Source organism: Rattus rattus, chromosome 1 (assembly GCF_011064425.1).
Source record: "Rattus rattus isolate New Zealand chromosome 1, Rrattus_CSIRO_v1, whole genome shotgun sequence".
In the NCBI taxonomy this organism is placed as follows: domain Eukaryota; kingdom Metazoa; phylum Chordata; class Mammalia; order Rodentia; family Muridae; genus Rattus; species Rattus rattus.
The window spans coordinates 107,192,492-107,205,421 of NC_046154.1; positions in this window are offsets into that span (position 1 = coordinate 107,192,492).

Here is a 12,930-nt window from a genome sequence, read left to right on the forward strand (position 1 = left end):
TGAGGCGAATGTCAAATATAAACCACTGAACTTGAGAATAGGACTTCAAGAAGGAATCAGAGAAAGAACTGGAAGAGCTTGAAGGCCTCGAGACCCCATATGTACACCAATGCCAAGCAACCAGAGCCCAGGACCAAGTCACTACCTAAAGACTATATACATGGACTGGGACCCTGGACTCTGACCTCATAGGCAAGGCAATGAATATCCTAGTAAGAGCACCAGTGGAAGGGAAGCCCTGGTCCTACTAATACTGAACCCCAGTGAACTAGAATTGTTGGGGGGAGGGCAATGGGGAGGTGGGGAGGGAACACCCATGAAGGAAGGGAGGGGAGGGGGGATGTTTGCCGAAACCGAAAGGAATAACAATCGAAAATGTATATAAGAAATATCAAGCTAAAAAAAAAAAAAAAATAAAAAAGTGTAAGACAAATTAAATGTGTGGTGTCAGAAGGTCAAATAGGAAGATTAAAGTGTTATGTGGCAGATGTAGCCATAATCCTATGGGGAATAGATCTACTACAACAATGGGGAGCTCAGTTTAATATTCTGTCAATCTCAGACAATAGATACTGATTTTAACTGACACTGTATATTGATATCCTATGTGGCATGATTTTTTTTTTAAGTGGCTAAGAAGTCAGTTCACTGGTATGGAACCAGGCATAGAATGTGAATGCCTAAGTGTCTAGTTTATGTGTGTTTTCAGAAAGATCTAATTGTACCTTGGTAAACAGAAGGGGGGGGGGCTTGGTTAAGATTAGCTGAAAGACATCAGATTGTAGTGCTGAATTAGATCAACCTGTATACTTTAAAGATGTTTTAACATCATCATGGAGGTCAGGAAATGTGTTAAATTGGGGAAGAGGTTTTGTTTATATTTCCACAGGTGATGAAAGACTATGGGTTCCACCAAAATCAATAAAGATCCGATCTGAGGGCAGATTGGAAAACCTTGACGCTGAAATGGACATTTGCTGAAGGAGAGATGATGAGGAGTACAGTTATGAAGGATCGTCACATCAGTGGGTCTTTATTAGGACATTCGGACTGTTGTGTATGTGGGCTTGATAATTACTTTATTGTAAAAGTTAAACTGTATACAGTTTTTACTTAGACAGAAAGGGGGAAGATGTAGAGAAATTTTAATTCAGCAACATGGCTGCTCTAGTAAGGGATCACGTCCAAAGACTTTCTAAGTCTTTGTGATCTGTCTAGAATACAGACACATTTAATCCCTTTAATTCCAGATGGCAGGGGCAAGTGGATTTCTGAGTTGAAGACCAGCCTGTTTAGTGTAAGTTTCAGGCAAAGAAAAGCTTAGGTACAGGTATGGTGGTACATGCCTTGAATCCCAGTACTCCGAGGACAAAGGCATGCAGATCTCTGAGTTCTAGTCAAGGGAGTTCGCTTTAGTCAGTGAGTTGAGAGGTCGTGCAGTGGAGTGAAGTTCATCGCAGTTCAGTTTACAGAGCTCAGAGGCAGTCTTTGCAGGGACAGTTTTGCAGAAATGGGTTGCCCTCTGCAGAGAGAGCAAGCTAGACACAGAATGAGCCAGAGAACGAGAAGGAGCCAGAGGACTGCCAGAGTTAGTTTGAGGCCAAGTAGAACAATTCCGTGAGAAGTTGAAAGAAGTCAGATTGAATCAGTCAGCTTGGAGAGGAGTTTGGGCCAGAACAGCTAAGTTGAAACAGTCAGTCAAGAGGACAGAAAGAACTAGAAAGAGTGAGTTTATTCAGCAACAAGGCTCCAAGATGATTATTACATCGGGTGAATAGAAGTTGTATGTCCCGGAGAAGGTGAGAAAAGCTAGGATGTTAATATGAACTTTGAAGAATGTGTAACTGGTACTTGTGATCCTGAGGGCACAAGTGCTTTAGGATGCAAATAGACACTACAGGTAGCCATTTGTCCCCTTTGCCTTTCTGGACTTTGGGAAAATAGAGTTTCCTTCAGACCTGACACTGACTTCTTTACTAACTGCCATTATTAATGGATTAGGCATGCCACTTCTTAGGGGTAGGCTTTTCTCATCTGTAAATTGGAATATCAGCATTACTAACCAAAGCTTTTCCAATGAGTGTTAAATGAGGTAGTACATGCTCCTGGCAGATGGCAACTACTCAGTAAAACATTATGTACCAACCAGCAATACCCGTACTGTGACTAAATGGATATGTCTGGTGAATAGAACACTTTTCCAGGAAATCTGGGCTGTGCAACATTAGACTACAAAGGCTGGAGAAGACTGGTGGTAAGACAGATGTGGGGCTCTGAATATACATCCCTTCAATGCTGCCCACAGGGTATAGCCAAAACCTGATCTTAGCCAGTTTATTGTTACTGATTTGAGATGTTTAAAACAAACGCACAGGAGTAAACCCTATAATCCTGAAATTACAGTGAACAAGGGTACTTTGGAAAGTAGTTCTTAAAAACATACGGTGTCGGGGGCTGGAGAGATGGCTCAGCGGTTAAGAGCACTGACTGCTCTTCCAGAGGTCCTGAGTTCAATTCCCAGCAACCACATGGTGGCTCACAACCATCTGTAATGAGATCTTGTGCCCTCTTCTGGCCTGCAGTCACAAATGAAGGCAGAATGCTGTACATAAAATAAATAAAATAAATCTTTAAAAAAAAAACATACGGTGTACAGACTCATTACTGAATCGGGCGCTGTTTTTACAGTAGGATCACTTGTGCTGTATAAGAAGCCTTTGAGAAGTGGGTAGCAGCACTAGTGAACACTGACCTGAAGACTTTATGATTGTGTCGACCTTTCCTAAGTAAATGAAATGAAAGGCACGTGCACCAATAAAAGAATGTCTTATGAATTTTATGAGTAAGCTAGAGTTCAGTAAAACCATTAAACGAGACCACTCCACGGGTAGAAGGAATGGTTTATTGGGGACCACACTGTTAAGGCTATGTCTCAAAGGTGTGGGAGCAACAGAGCAAAATGGTGGAAAAACAAGGGGATTTTATGTGACAGTCAAAAAGCAATCAGGTTTTATATGACAGTCAGCTATGGGGGTGCCTTTGAGCTGATACGGGCTGTTTGGATTAACAGGTAAGTAGATGTCCTTGTTGGAGACAGTTGATCTTTGGGTGTTGATTAACTGAGGTCCTGGACACAAAGTAACCCACATTACAAGACTTCTGAGGAATGCTGCACTCAGGCTTCTCTTTACCCAGTGCAATCCTTCAGTTTACCAGTCAGCATTCTTCTCTTTAGAATGCTGACACTAGCTGGGAGTTGGGTGGGGGGTCTCACTTTGGACCTAACATCATCCATGCTAAATCATTCGTTTGAACCATCTTGAAACCAAAGTGACAAATGTCTTTTTGTTTAGAATTTAAGATTTTAAAGCATATCATAGTTTTTGATTGTTATATAAAGAGATACAGTGAAGATACTTACAATGAGAGGCAAACAAACAAACAAACCAAGGATGGGTAATGTCCTATATATGGAGGGAACCACTGTCAATATTTTGTTGTGGATGTGCAGTGCCTTAAACAACTAGCACATATATTTGTCATAGCCATGAGTTAGCACACAATTTTTTTATTCTTGTCACTTAATGTGCTCTTAAAACACAACCTACTCCACACTTACACAGTTGTCATTAATGCAAAGGAATATGGTAATTCAAAACAGTCTGAGGAACTTTGAAGTAGACCTTTATTATAATGATAAATTTGAACCTCATGTTTTAAACAATATGCTTAATATCAGCCTATTAGCAAGTAATGAAAACAGTGAACTACTCGCAGTGGCCATGATTCTGTAATAATAAAACAATGAGAGGAACTATTGTTACCTAATTTTGGGCTAAATATTAAGATTCTAACTCCTTCATTTTCATCCTGATCATTCATTTAAGTGTCATTGAGGGCATTATAGGCAATAACTCTGTAGCTTTAACTAAACAGACAAGGCCTGTGCCCATACAGAGCCCTCAAGGGGATAGGAGTGGTAGGTAAAAATATATAAACAAATTAATATTTAATTTGTGAAGGCTAGAGGGTATAACTCAGTAACAGAACACTTGTCTAATTGCAAACTGTTATCATAAAGTATTATTGTTGCTTGATTTGAAATAATAATGAAAAGTGATTGCTAATGATCAGAGCATGCTTGGACACAACCCAGAAACGAGAAGTGTTAGATTTGTTGCTCAATATTCTAATTCCTTGGGGAAACCAGTGAAGAAGTTTTTATTATCTCCAAAATGAGATTCAGAAATGTTTGGTAAACATACTTTTTATATCATGCAAATTTTTATGTTTATCATAAAACCCACTTCTGATATGGGAGAGCACGTTAAAGTTTATAATGAGGGCTGGAAAGATGGCTCAGTGCTTGGTGTGCTGTAGGAGAAAAATGTAGGCATGACCTGATTGACAGCCTACTTGGTACCCTGTGCTTCTAAATGAGAAGCATGACACCTGTTGCTCCTGAAGTTAGAACACTGAATCCTGAAGGTAGGGTTGTCTGCACTCTCCTTTAATGTGCTTCTACCTCATAGAGGGCGTGAGTGCTCACCATCCAATCTGAGGTAATATAATAACCAACCACAGTCAGTAGGCTTTTACTATATAGATATTTGACCAACAAATAAGTGTCCATGAAACTTTCTCTGGAGTAGTTTATCTCCATGCCCTTAACTACCTCATAGGCATTGCTGTCTGGTTGGGGGTTATGGCAGTGTACAATCACGAGGATCTGATTTTGCATACCCAACATTCTTTCAAAGGGCTGGGTATGGCAGTGACCTCTTGTACTAAAGGGATGGGCGGTTGAGAAAAAAAAAAAAAATATGGCCCACTGGCCAGTCAGTATATCCAATCAATGAGATTCAGGTTTTGAGAGACCTTCTCTCAAAAAGTAAGGTGGAGAAGGTTGAGGAAGACATCCAACATTGACCTCTGGCTTCCACATATGGTCATGGTAGCATGCACACTGGAACACACATGGCACACAGGTATATACTACACACATACACAAAAAAAAAAAATAGAGCTTATGACTGATGTTGCTACTGTTGCCCTGTCTAGGGCATTTCCTGTCATTTATATTGCTGTGTGGGGAGTGATCCCTGAGGGTAAGGTAGCTGATGTCCGTAATTTAATAGTGACAGGTTTCATTCAATTTTTCTTTCTTGACTTGCTTATTTTCCAACAATACAGTTCAGGTGGATTTTTAATAAGGTAGGGAACTACGGACATTAAGACAATTTTAGGATATTTGGAGGAATGGATTTGTAAGTTTGCTTTGAGACCTGTGGTGGTTTGAATAGGTATGGCCACCATAGACTCATGTGTTTAAATGCTTGCCCAATAGAGAGTGTCAGTATTAGGAGGTATGGCCTTGTTGGAATATAATGGCTTTGTCGGAGTATAGAGGAATTTTTAATCCAGGAATATGGCTGCTCTGTATTGGCTTTGGAGGATCAGAATGTTGAAAACAATGCTGATGATGGAGGCCTGACTGTTGAAATTTCAGAGGGAAGTTTAAAGACTCTATTGGGGAGGTTTGCTATATTGATTTAGTATCCTGAGTTTCTGGTTTGCTAAGGCTGAGGAATGAGCTGTGATTAACAGGATACCAGAACTACCAAAATGAAACCTTTGTATTACTGGACAATTGATCTTGGTTAGCTGGAGCTAAAAAGTTAGCAGTTGGGGAGGGGGAAAGGATAGGGGATTTGTAGAGGGGAAACTGGGAAGGGGGGATAACTTTTGAAGTGTCAATAAATAAAATAACCAATGAAAAATAAAAAATACCATCTATAAGGTAAAAAAATAGCAGTGACTAAGGAGAGACTAGTATCATTAAGGTGAAGTCTTCTGGGAAGAGTTTTCTGAGAGCACAGAGAAGCTGTGCTCCAGAGGCAGCCAAGGTCATACCTTGTGTTGGCAGTGGAGTTGGTGAAGTGTAAGAATCACCCAGGCGGTTCTGGTTTGGAAAGCATGAAGGGGTCATGGAGAACAGCTGAGGCTTGGCACTGAGAGAAGCAAGGAGAGACCATTGGTAAAGGTTTGCACCTCAGTGGCAGCTGAAGGCCCAGGACTTAAGGGGGTGTGCAAAGAAGTTGAGGCTTGGCACCATGAAGAGAGCTTATGATAGGCAATTGGTCAAAGGGCACCCTGTGTAGCAAGAGACCCCAGGAGTTTTGGAGATGCCAGTACCGTGGGATGATCACCAAGAACATCAGAAACAGTGGAGTGGAGCTGGTCTAGAAGACAAGCTATATGAGCTACAGAGGGCAGAGCTGGAGAACTGACCAGAGCCCTTTGAGGAGCTCAGATCATGCGTGGATCTCAGACACACGGGATATTGGGTTATTTACACTGTTAGGGTTTAGTTTTGCTTAGATCAGACTGTGACTCTTCCCCCGTTCTTCCCTCTTGAAAAAAAGGTATTTAATTTCATTTGGAATTTTACAGGTGCCCACAGCTGAAAAGCTTTGAATTATGAAAAGAAGTCTTGGATTGTTGGAGAAATAGGACATTTTTTAAAAAGACAGATACCTTAATGTGTTTTAATTTATAAAGACTGTGAAGCTTTTAATGCTATTTATGCTTTCAATAGGAGATCCTGGGGATGAATAAGAAAGGAAGGGTCTGAGACTTAATAGTGATGCATTTGTGTATCAAGTTGGCAAGGAGTCAGTTGTACTGACTTGTCTTATGTATCAACTTGACAGGAGTTAGAGTCTTTTTTTTTATTGGATATATTTTTATTTACTTTTCAAATGCCATTCCCTTTCCCAGGTTTCCTATCCATAAGCCCCATATCCCCTCCCCCTCCCCTTCTTCTATAAGGGTGTTCCTCTCCCCATCAATCCCCCTTCCCCTCCATTCCCTTACACTGGGGGGTCCAACCTTTGCAGGACCAAGGGCTTCTCCTCCCACTGGTGCCCAACAAGGCCATCCTCTGCTACATATGTAGCTGGAGCCATGGGTCAGTCCATGTATAGTCTTTGGGTAGTGGTTTAGTCCTGGAAGCTCTGGTTGGTTGGCATTGTTGTTCTTATGGGGTTGCAAGCTCCTTCAGCTCTTTCAATCCTTTCTCTAATTCCTCCAACGGGGGTACTGTTCTCAGTTCAGTGGTTTGCTGCTAGCATTTGCCTCTGTATTTGACATGCTCTGGCTGTGTCTCTCAGGTTCCTGTCAGCATGCACTTCTTAGCTTCATTAATCTTATTTAATTTTGGTGGCTGTATATATATGAGCCACATGTGGGGCAGTCTCTGCTCCAAACTTTTCCTCCATATCCCCTCCTATGAATATTTTGTTCCCCCTTTTAAGAAGGAGTGAAGCATTTGTACTTTGGTCATCCTTCTTCTTGAACTTCATGTGGTCTGTGGATTGTATCTTGGGAAATTTGAGCTTTTGGGCTAATATCCACTTATCAGTGAGTGCATACCATGTGTGTTTTTCTGTGATTGGGTTAGCTCACTCAGGATGATATTTTCTAGTTCAATCCATTTGCCTATGAATTTCATGAAACCATTGTTTTTGATAGCTGAATAGTACTTCATGGTGTACATGTACCACATTTTCTGTATCCATTCCTCTGTTAAAGGGCATCTGAGTTTTTTCCAGCTTCTGGCTATTATAAATAAGGTTGCTATGAACATAGTGGAGCACGTGTCTTTGTTATATGTTGGGGCATCTTTTGGGTATATGCCCAAGAGAGGTATAGCTGGATCCTCAGGTAGTGCAATGTCCAATTTTCTGAGGAACCTCCAGACTGATTTCCAGAATGGTTGTACCAGTCTGCAATCCCACCAACAAAGGAGGAATGTTTCTCTTTCTCCACATCCTTGCTAGCATCTGTTGTCTCCTGAGTTTTTGATCTTAGCCAATTCTGACTGGTGTGAGGTGGAATCTCAGGGTTGTTTTGATTTGCATTTCCCTGATGACTAAGGATGTTGAGCATTTCTTTAGGTACTTCTCAGCCATTCGATATTCCTCAGCTGAGAATTTTCCTCAGTTGAGAAAAATGCCTCCATGAAATCTAGCTGTAAGGTATTTTCTCAATTAGTGTTCACTGGGGAAGGGCCCAGCTCACAGTGGGTGGTGACAACCAGGGAGGGTCCTCCTGGGTTCGATAAAAAAGTAGTCTGGACAAGCCACGAGAAGCAGGCCAGTAAGAAGCACCCTTCATGGTCTCTGTACCAGCTCCTGCCTCCAGGTTTCAGTGCTGCTTGATTTCCTGTACCAGCTTCTTCCAATGATGGACTATGATCTGGAAGTGTACGCCAAATAAACCCTTTCCTCCCCAACTCACTTTGTGGTCAAGGTGTTTTGTCACAATAGTAGAAATCCTAATTAAGAGAAGGCCTTTTGCAAATTTGAATCTGAACAGCACATCTTTGGGAAGTCCAGTTGTCATTGTTTCCATCCTTACTTAGACAAGGAAGCAACTCTCTAAGACAGAGCTGTATAGTCTAACAGTCAAGAAAATGAATGCTCTGGGACTGGGGGCAGACTAGAAATATAAAACATATGCCCAACTGGGTGTTCTCAGTATACAGCATTACTGATGGGCCTCAGAGTCCCTGTAATCAGGACTGGATTCTTCTCAGAAGACTGTCTTGTGTCTAAGTTCACACAGAACACCGATTAAGTGAAGTCCCTGTGTTTTAATCTGTGCTTATCTTATACAAATGTCAAAGTCTATATTTTAAATTTCTACAATGATTATCAACAGAAAGTAAGACTATTAAAGGGTTTTCTAATTGAATAGTCCGACCTGTCCAATACTGAGAAAACAGAAAAATCAGCTGTAAAAGATTGAATGTTGTATCACATCTGCAGGTGAAGGAGATTTTCTTATCTGGAGGTGTCTTGGAAATGGTGCTGTGATGGAAGACATTGCCTTCTCTTTTCCTATAGCTAGAAGTGTTGAAGGAGCCACTGATACTCTTTTTGGCCAGACATCCAAGATAGAGAAGTTACCTGTATGTTAGAGGTGTGTTGAGTCTTGCTGCCATTCTGAGAAATATTACAGTTAAGCTTTTAGGTTCTCAGAGTGATAACACTGGTACATTCATCAGCTTGGCTCAAACCCTAGGACTTGAGAGCTAAGAGTTATCATAGACTTCTGAACCTTTTTATTAGTCAAGGGCAGGGGTAATGGGATTGGGCTAGAGCAGATGCTGAGAACTGAAAGACCATTTGCTCGATATGGTATGCAACACAATTTATTAAGATAGACTGATAGAATTTACCTTGCCAGTGTGATTATGGTCCAGAGAAGCTAGGTGTTAAAAGGAGAGCATTTCATCCAAGGTCACCTTTAAGTACAAATTATACACCTTTAAAAAGAAGTTACTTTTCTTCCCAGTGGGAGGCTAGTAGTGATTGCTAAGGTGACTCCCATTTATAAGAAAGTGCTGTAAAAGTTCCTTGCAGCCATTGTTCTTGGTAATCAGTTCCTTCTCCACTGTTCTGAAATTACTCTTTCAAGGTAGCGCACAAACACGTTTATAGTATTTTTATAGCTTGCTCTTTAATAGTGCCTCCCCAGTCCGAATTTTGCTCAGTATATGTTAGATTACAAACAGGGCTTAATTTATTACCCCTATTAGTCAAAGAGATGAAGTCAGAGGTGGGATTACAGTGAGTGTTTTTTCCTAGGGACCCAATCTTCTGGATTTTAACTCTTAAGACTGCCACTATGCAGTTGACAGGATTTAACTCTACATTGTTTTTGGAAAAATGTGATTTAATTCTGGTACCCGATCAAGGGCTCATACATAGCCAGGAAACAGTCAACACTTGTTTATTAACAATTCACTTAAAATGTTATTGTTTGATTACTTTATACCAGGCTTCATGCTCTCTATATAATCAGTGTTTTATGTTCCTGTGGGTGAATTAATAGTCAGACCTGAAGTCATTATTATTTATGGAGCAAACATCTATGAACAAGTGAGCATCAAAGAGAATAAAGTGGATATTTGATTGCTGAAACCAAACTTTACTCAAAACACTCAGAAGAAAAAGATTAATTTTCTTCAAAGAAACATGACAAATTTCATGGAAAAAAATTGTGGTTCCACAAAAATCTACCATTTGAAAAGTGTGGTGCATGGCTAGAAATAATATCTTTCACCACATTGAGATAACAGGGCTGACAGAAAATTTTAATACTGGTAATCCCCAAACATCATGAAGTGTTAAAAAGTTTCTCTCCTAAAGTTCTGTAACCTTGAGTATATGATTTGGTAGCCCTGTCCTGGATGGTCAAAATGGTGACCCTTTTTTTTTCTATATACTAATGTGGATTGTTAAAAGAAAGGAGGCATATATAGAGAAAGGCAAGAGGGAAATCTCAAAAATTAGTAACATTTACCAGTAGGGCAGAAAACAAACATGACAGGAAACAAATCAATCCAGAAAGGTTTTATATATGTATAAGGTTATCGTGGTATTTGTGTGTGTGTACCTGCACATACCCAAATGTGTGTTTGTGTGTAGGCTAGAGTTATGGTCAGGTGTTTTTCTGAGTCACTCTCCACCTCCATACTTTTGGATACAGCATTTCTCACTGAGTCTGGGCTCATACTTGGGCTGGACTGGCCAGTGAGCTCTAGGGTTATCTCTGCCTCCTTAGTGCTTGAGTTACAGGTTATAATGTTATGGTAGGCTTTTACATGGTGCTGGGAATCCTAATCTGGGTCCTTGTTATTGCACAGAAATCACATTACAACTATCTCCCATGTGCCTTGTGATCTTAATGTTTGCGATCTCAACCTTGTGATGTTTGGAATTCTCTACAAGGAAAATAGTGGTGGAATGCCAGTCGTACAGGACTTGTAGTGATTAATACAAATTAAACTCGTGTATAAACAGGGTCAGTGCCTTCTCATTTGATGTCATGTGAATTAATGGGTTCTCAAAATGCAAATGAGAAACATTAGCAAGTATGTTAGCACACATAACTTTGAGAGCAACATAATGGACAAAGCACACATATTCATTGATAACATTGCCTTTAGGATGTTGTGTTGGTTTGGATGAGAATGGCTCCCATAGGCTCCTACGTTTGAATACTTTTCTCCAGTTGGTGGAACTATTAGAGAAGGATTAATAGGTATGGCCTTCATTCAGAGACTGCCCCACCTGGGGACCCAGCTCATATACATATAGCCAGTCCCTATATACATATATACCAAACCCAGTCACTATTGGGAATTACAAGAAGTGCATGCTGACAGGAGCCTGACATAGCTGTCTCCTGAGAGGCTCTGCCACAGCATGACAAATACAGAGGCAGTTGCATGCAACAAACCATTGAACCGAGAATGGGGACCCCATTGGAGGAGTTAGAGAATGGATTGAAGGAGCTGAAGGGGTTAGCAATCCCCTAAGAACAAGATCAACCAACCAGAGCTCTCAGGGACTAAACCACCATCCAAAGACTACACATGGACAGTTCCATGACTCCAGCTGCATATGTAGCAGAGGATGGCCTTGTTGGACACCAGTGGGAGGAGAAACCCTTGGTCCTGCCAAGGCTCGACACCCCCCCTCCCCAACCCTCCAGTGAATATCAGGTTGGGGAGGTGGGAAGGGGTGTGTGGATGGGTGGGGGAACACCCTTATAGAAGAAGGGGGAGGGAGATGGGATAGGGGACTTATGGCTGGGAAACTGGGAAAGGGGATAACATTTGAAATGTAAATAAAAAATTATCCAATGGGGGGGGACATAAAGAAAGATGTATTCCAGAGGTCTGCCCAGTGACTAGCAGTTTATTTGGTCATTATAAAACTTAATAAATATTTGTCAGTCAAAAAAAAAGTGGTATGGCCTTGTTGGAGGAGATGAGGCACTGGATGTGGGTGGGTTGGCTTTAAAGTATCAAAAGATCCATGCCATTCAAGTGTGCTTTCTCTGTTTTCTGCTTGTCGTTTGAGAATCCTCAGCTGTTCCTGCTGCCATGTGTCTTCTCCACCATCATGAATTCTAAACCCGTGGAACTGGAATCTTAATTAAAAGTTTTCTTTTGTAAGTTTCCTTGGTTATGGTATCTTATCGTAGCAATAGGAAGGTAACTAAGACAGAAGTTGGTACTAGGAAGTCAGCTATTGCTGTGACAAACGTAATCCTGTTTGGGATTGGTTAAATGGGATGGGTGGCTATACACAGAGCCACCTTAGTAATGGGCCACCCTAGGAGGAGCTTGGAAGACAGTAGTGCTGAGAGCTGTGCAGTCTCAGAGGCCCAGGTTAAGAGTTTTCAAAGGAGTACAATTTTCAAACTAGGCTAGAGAGACTTTTCTTGAGAGATGTTGTCAAAGAAGGTGTCTTCTCTCTTTTCCCACCCTAAGAACTTGCCTGAGGCTAAATTGAACTTTTGGACCAATTTGGCGAAGATTTCAAGGCAGCCTAATATTGACTCTGTCCCATGATCATTACTAATCATTCCTACATACTTTTACAAAGAAAAGGAGCAAGTAAAGCAAAAAGAAACACAAAATATACAAGTTGAAGAGAAAAAGAACACTGGAAAATTCAGGATCTGAGCAGAGTTGTGTGAAAGAGATTAGGCAAGAACTGAGCTGCATTAGACAAAGGGAGTGGTACCCTCAGGGCAAGACTCCAGCTGGCTAAGTTTCTTGGAAGGAAAAGGTCAAAGGAATATTCTGCTCCTAAAGTGAAACAAATCAAAACTGCCTCCAATGTAATTCAAGCATGCTAGGGCTTACCCCAAGTTGGTAGCTAAACTTGGCAGTGTTGTTTTTGTAGTTGGTACTGGCTTTATACAAGTACAAAGGGTATAGAGCTTTCCTCTGTAGTTATGGAGAGACATAGAAGTCAAGCATGTGGCAGGACAGTCCCTGAATGGCCGTCCTGAGATGCCATTGTGTGAAGCTTTGGAAGCAAAGCCTGGAGTATTGTTGTTTTGACA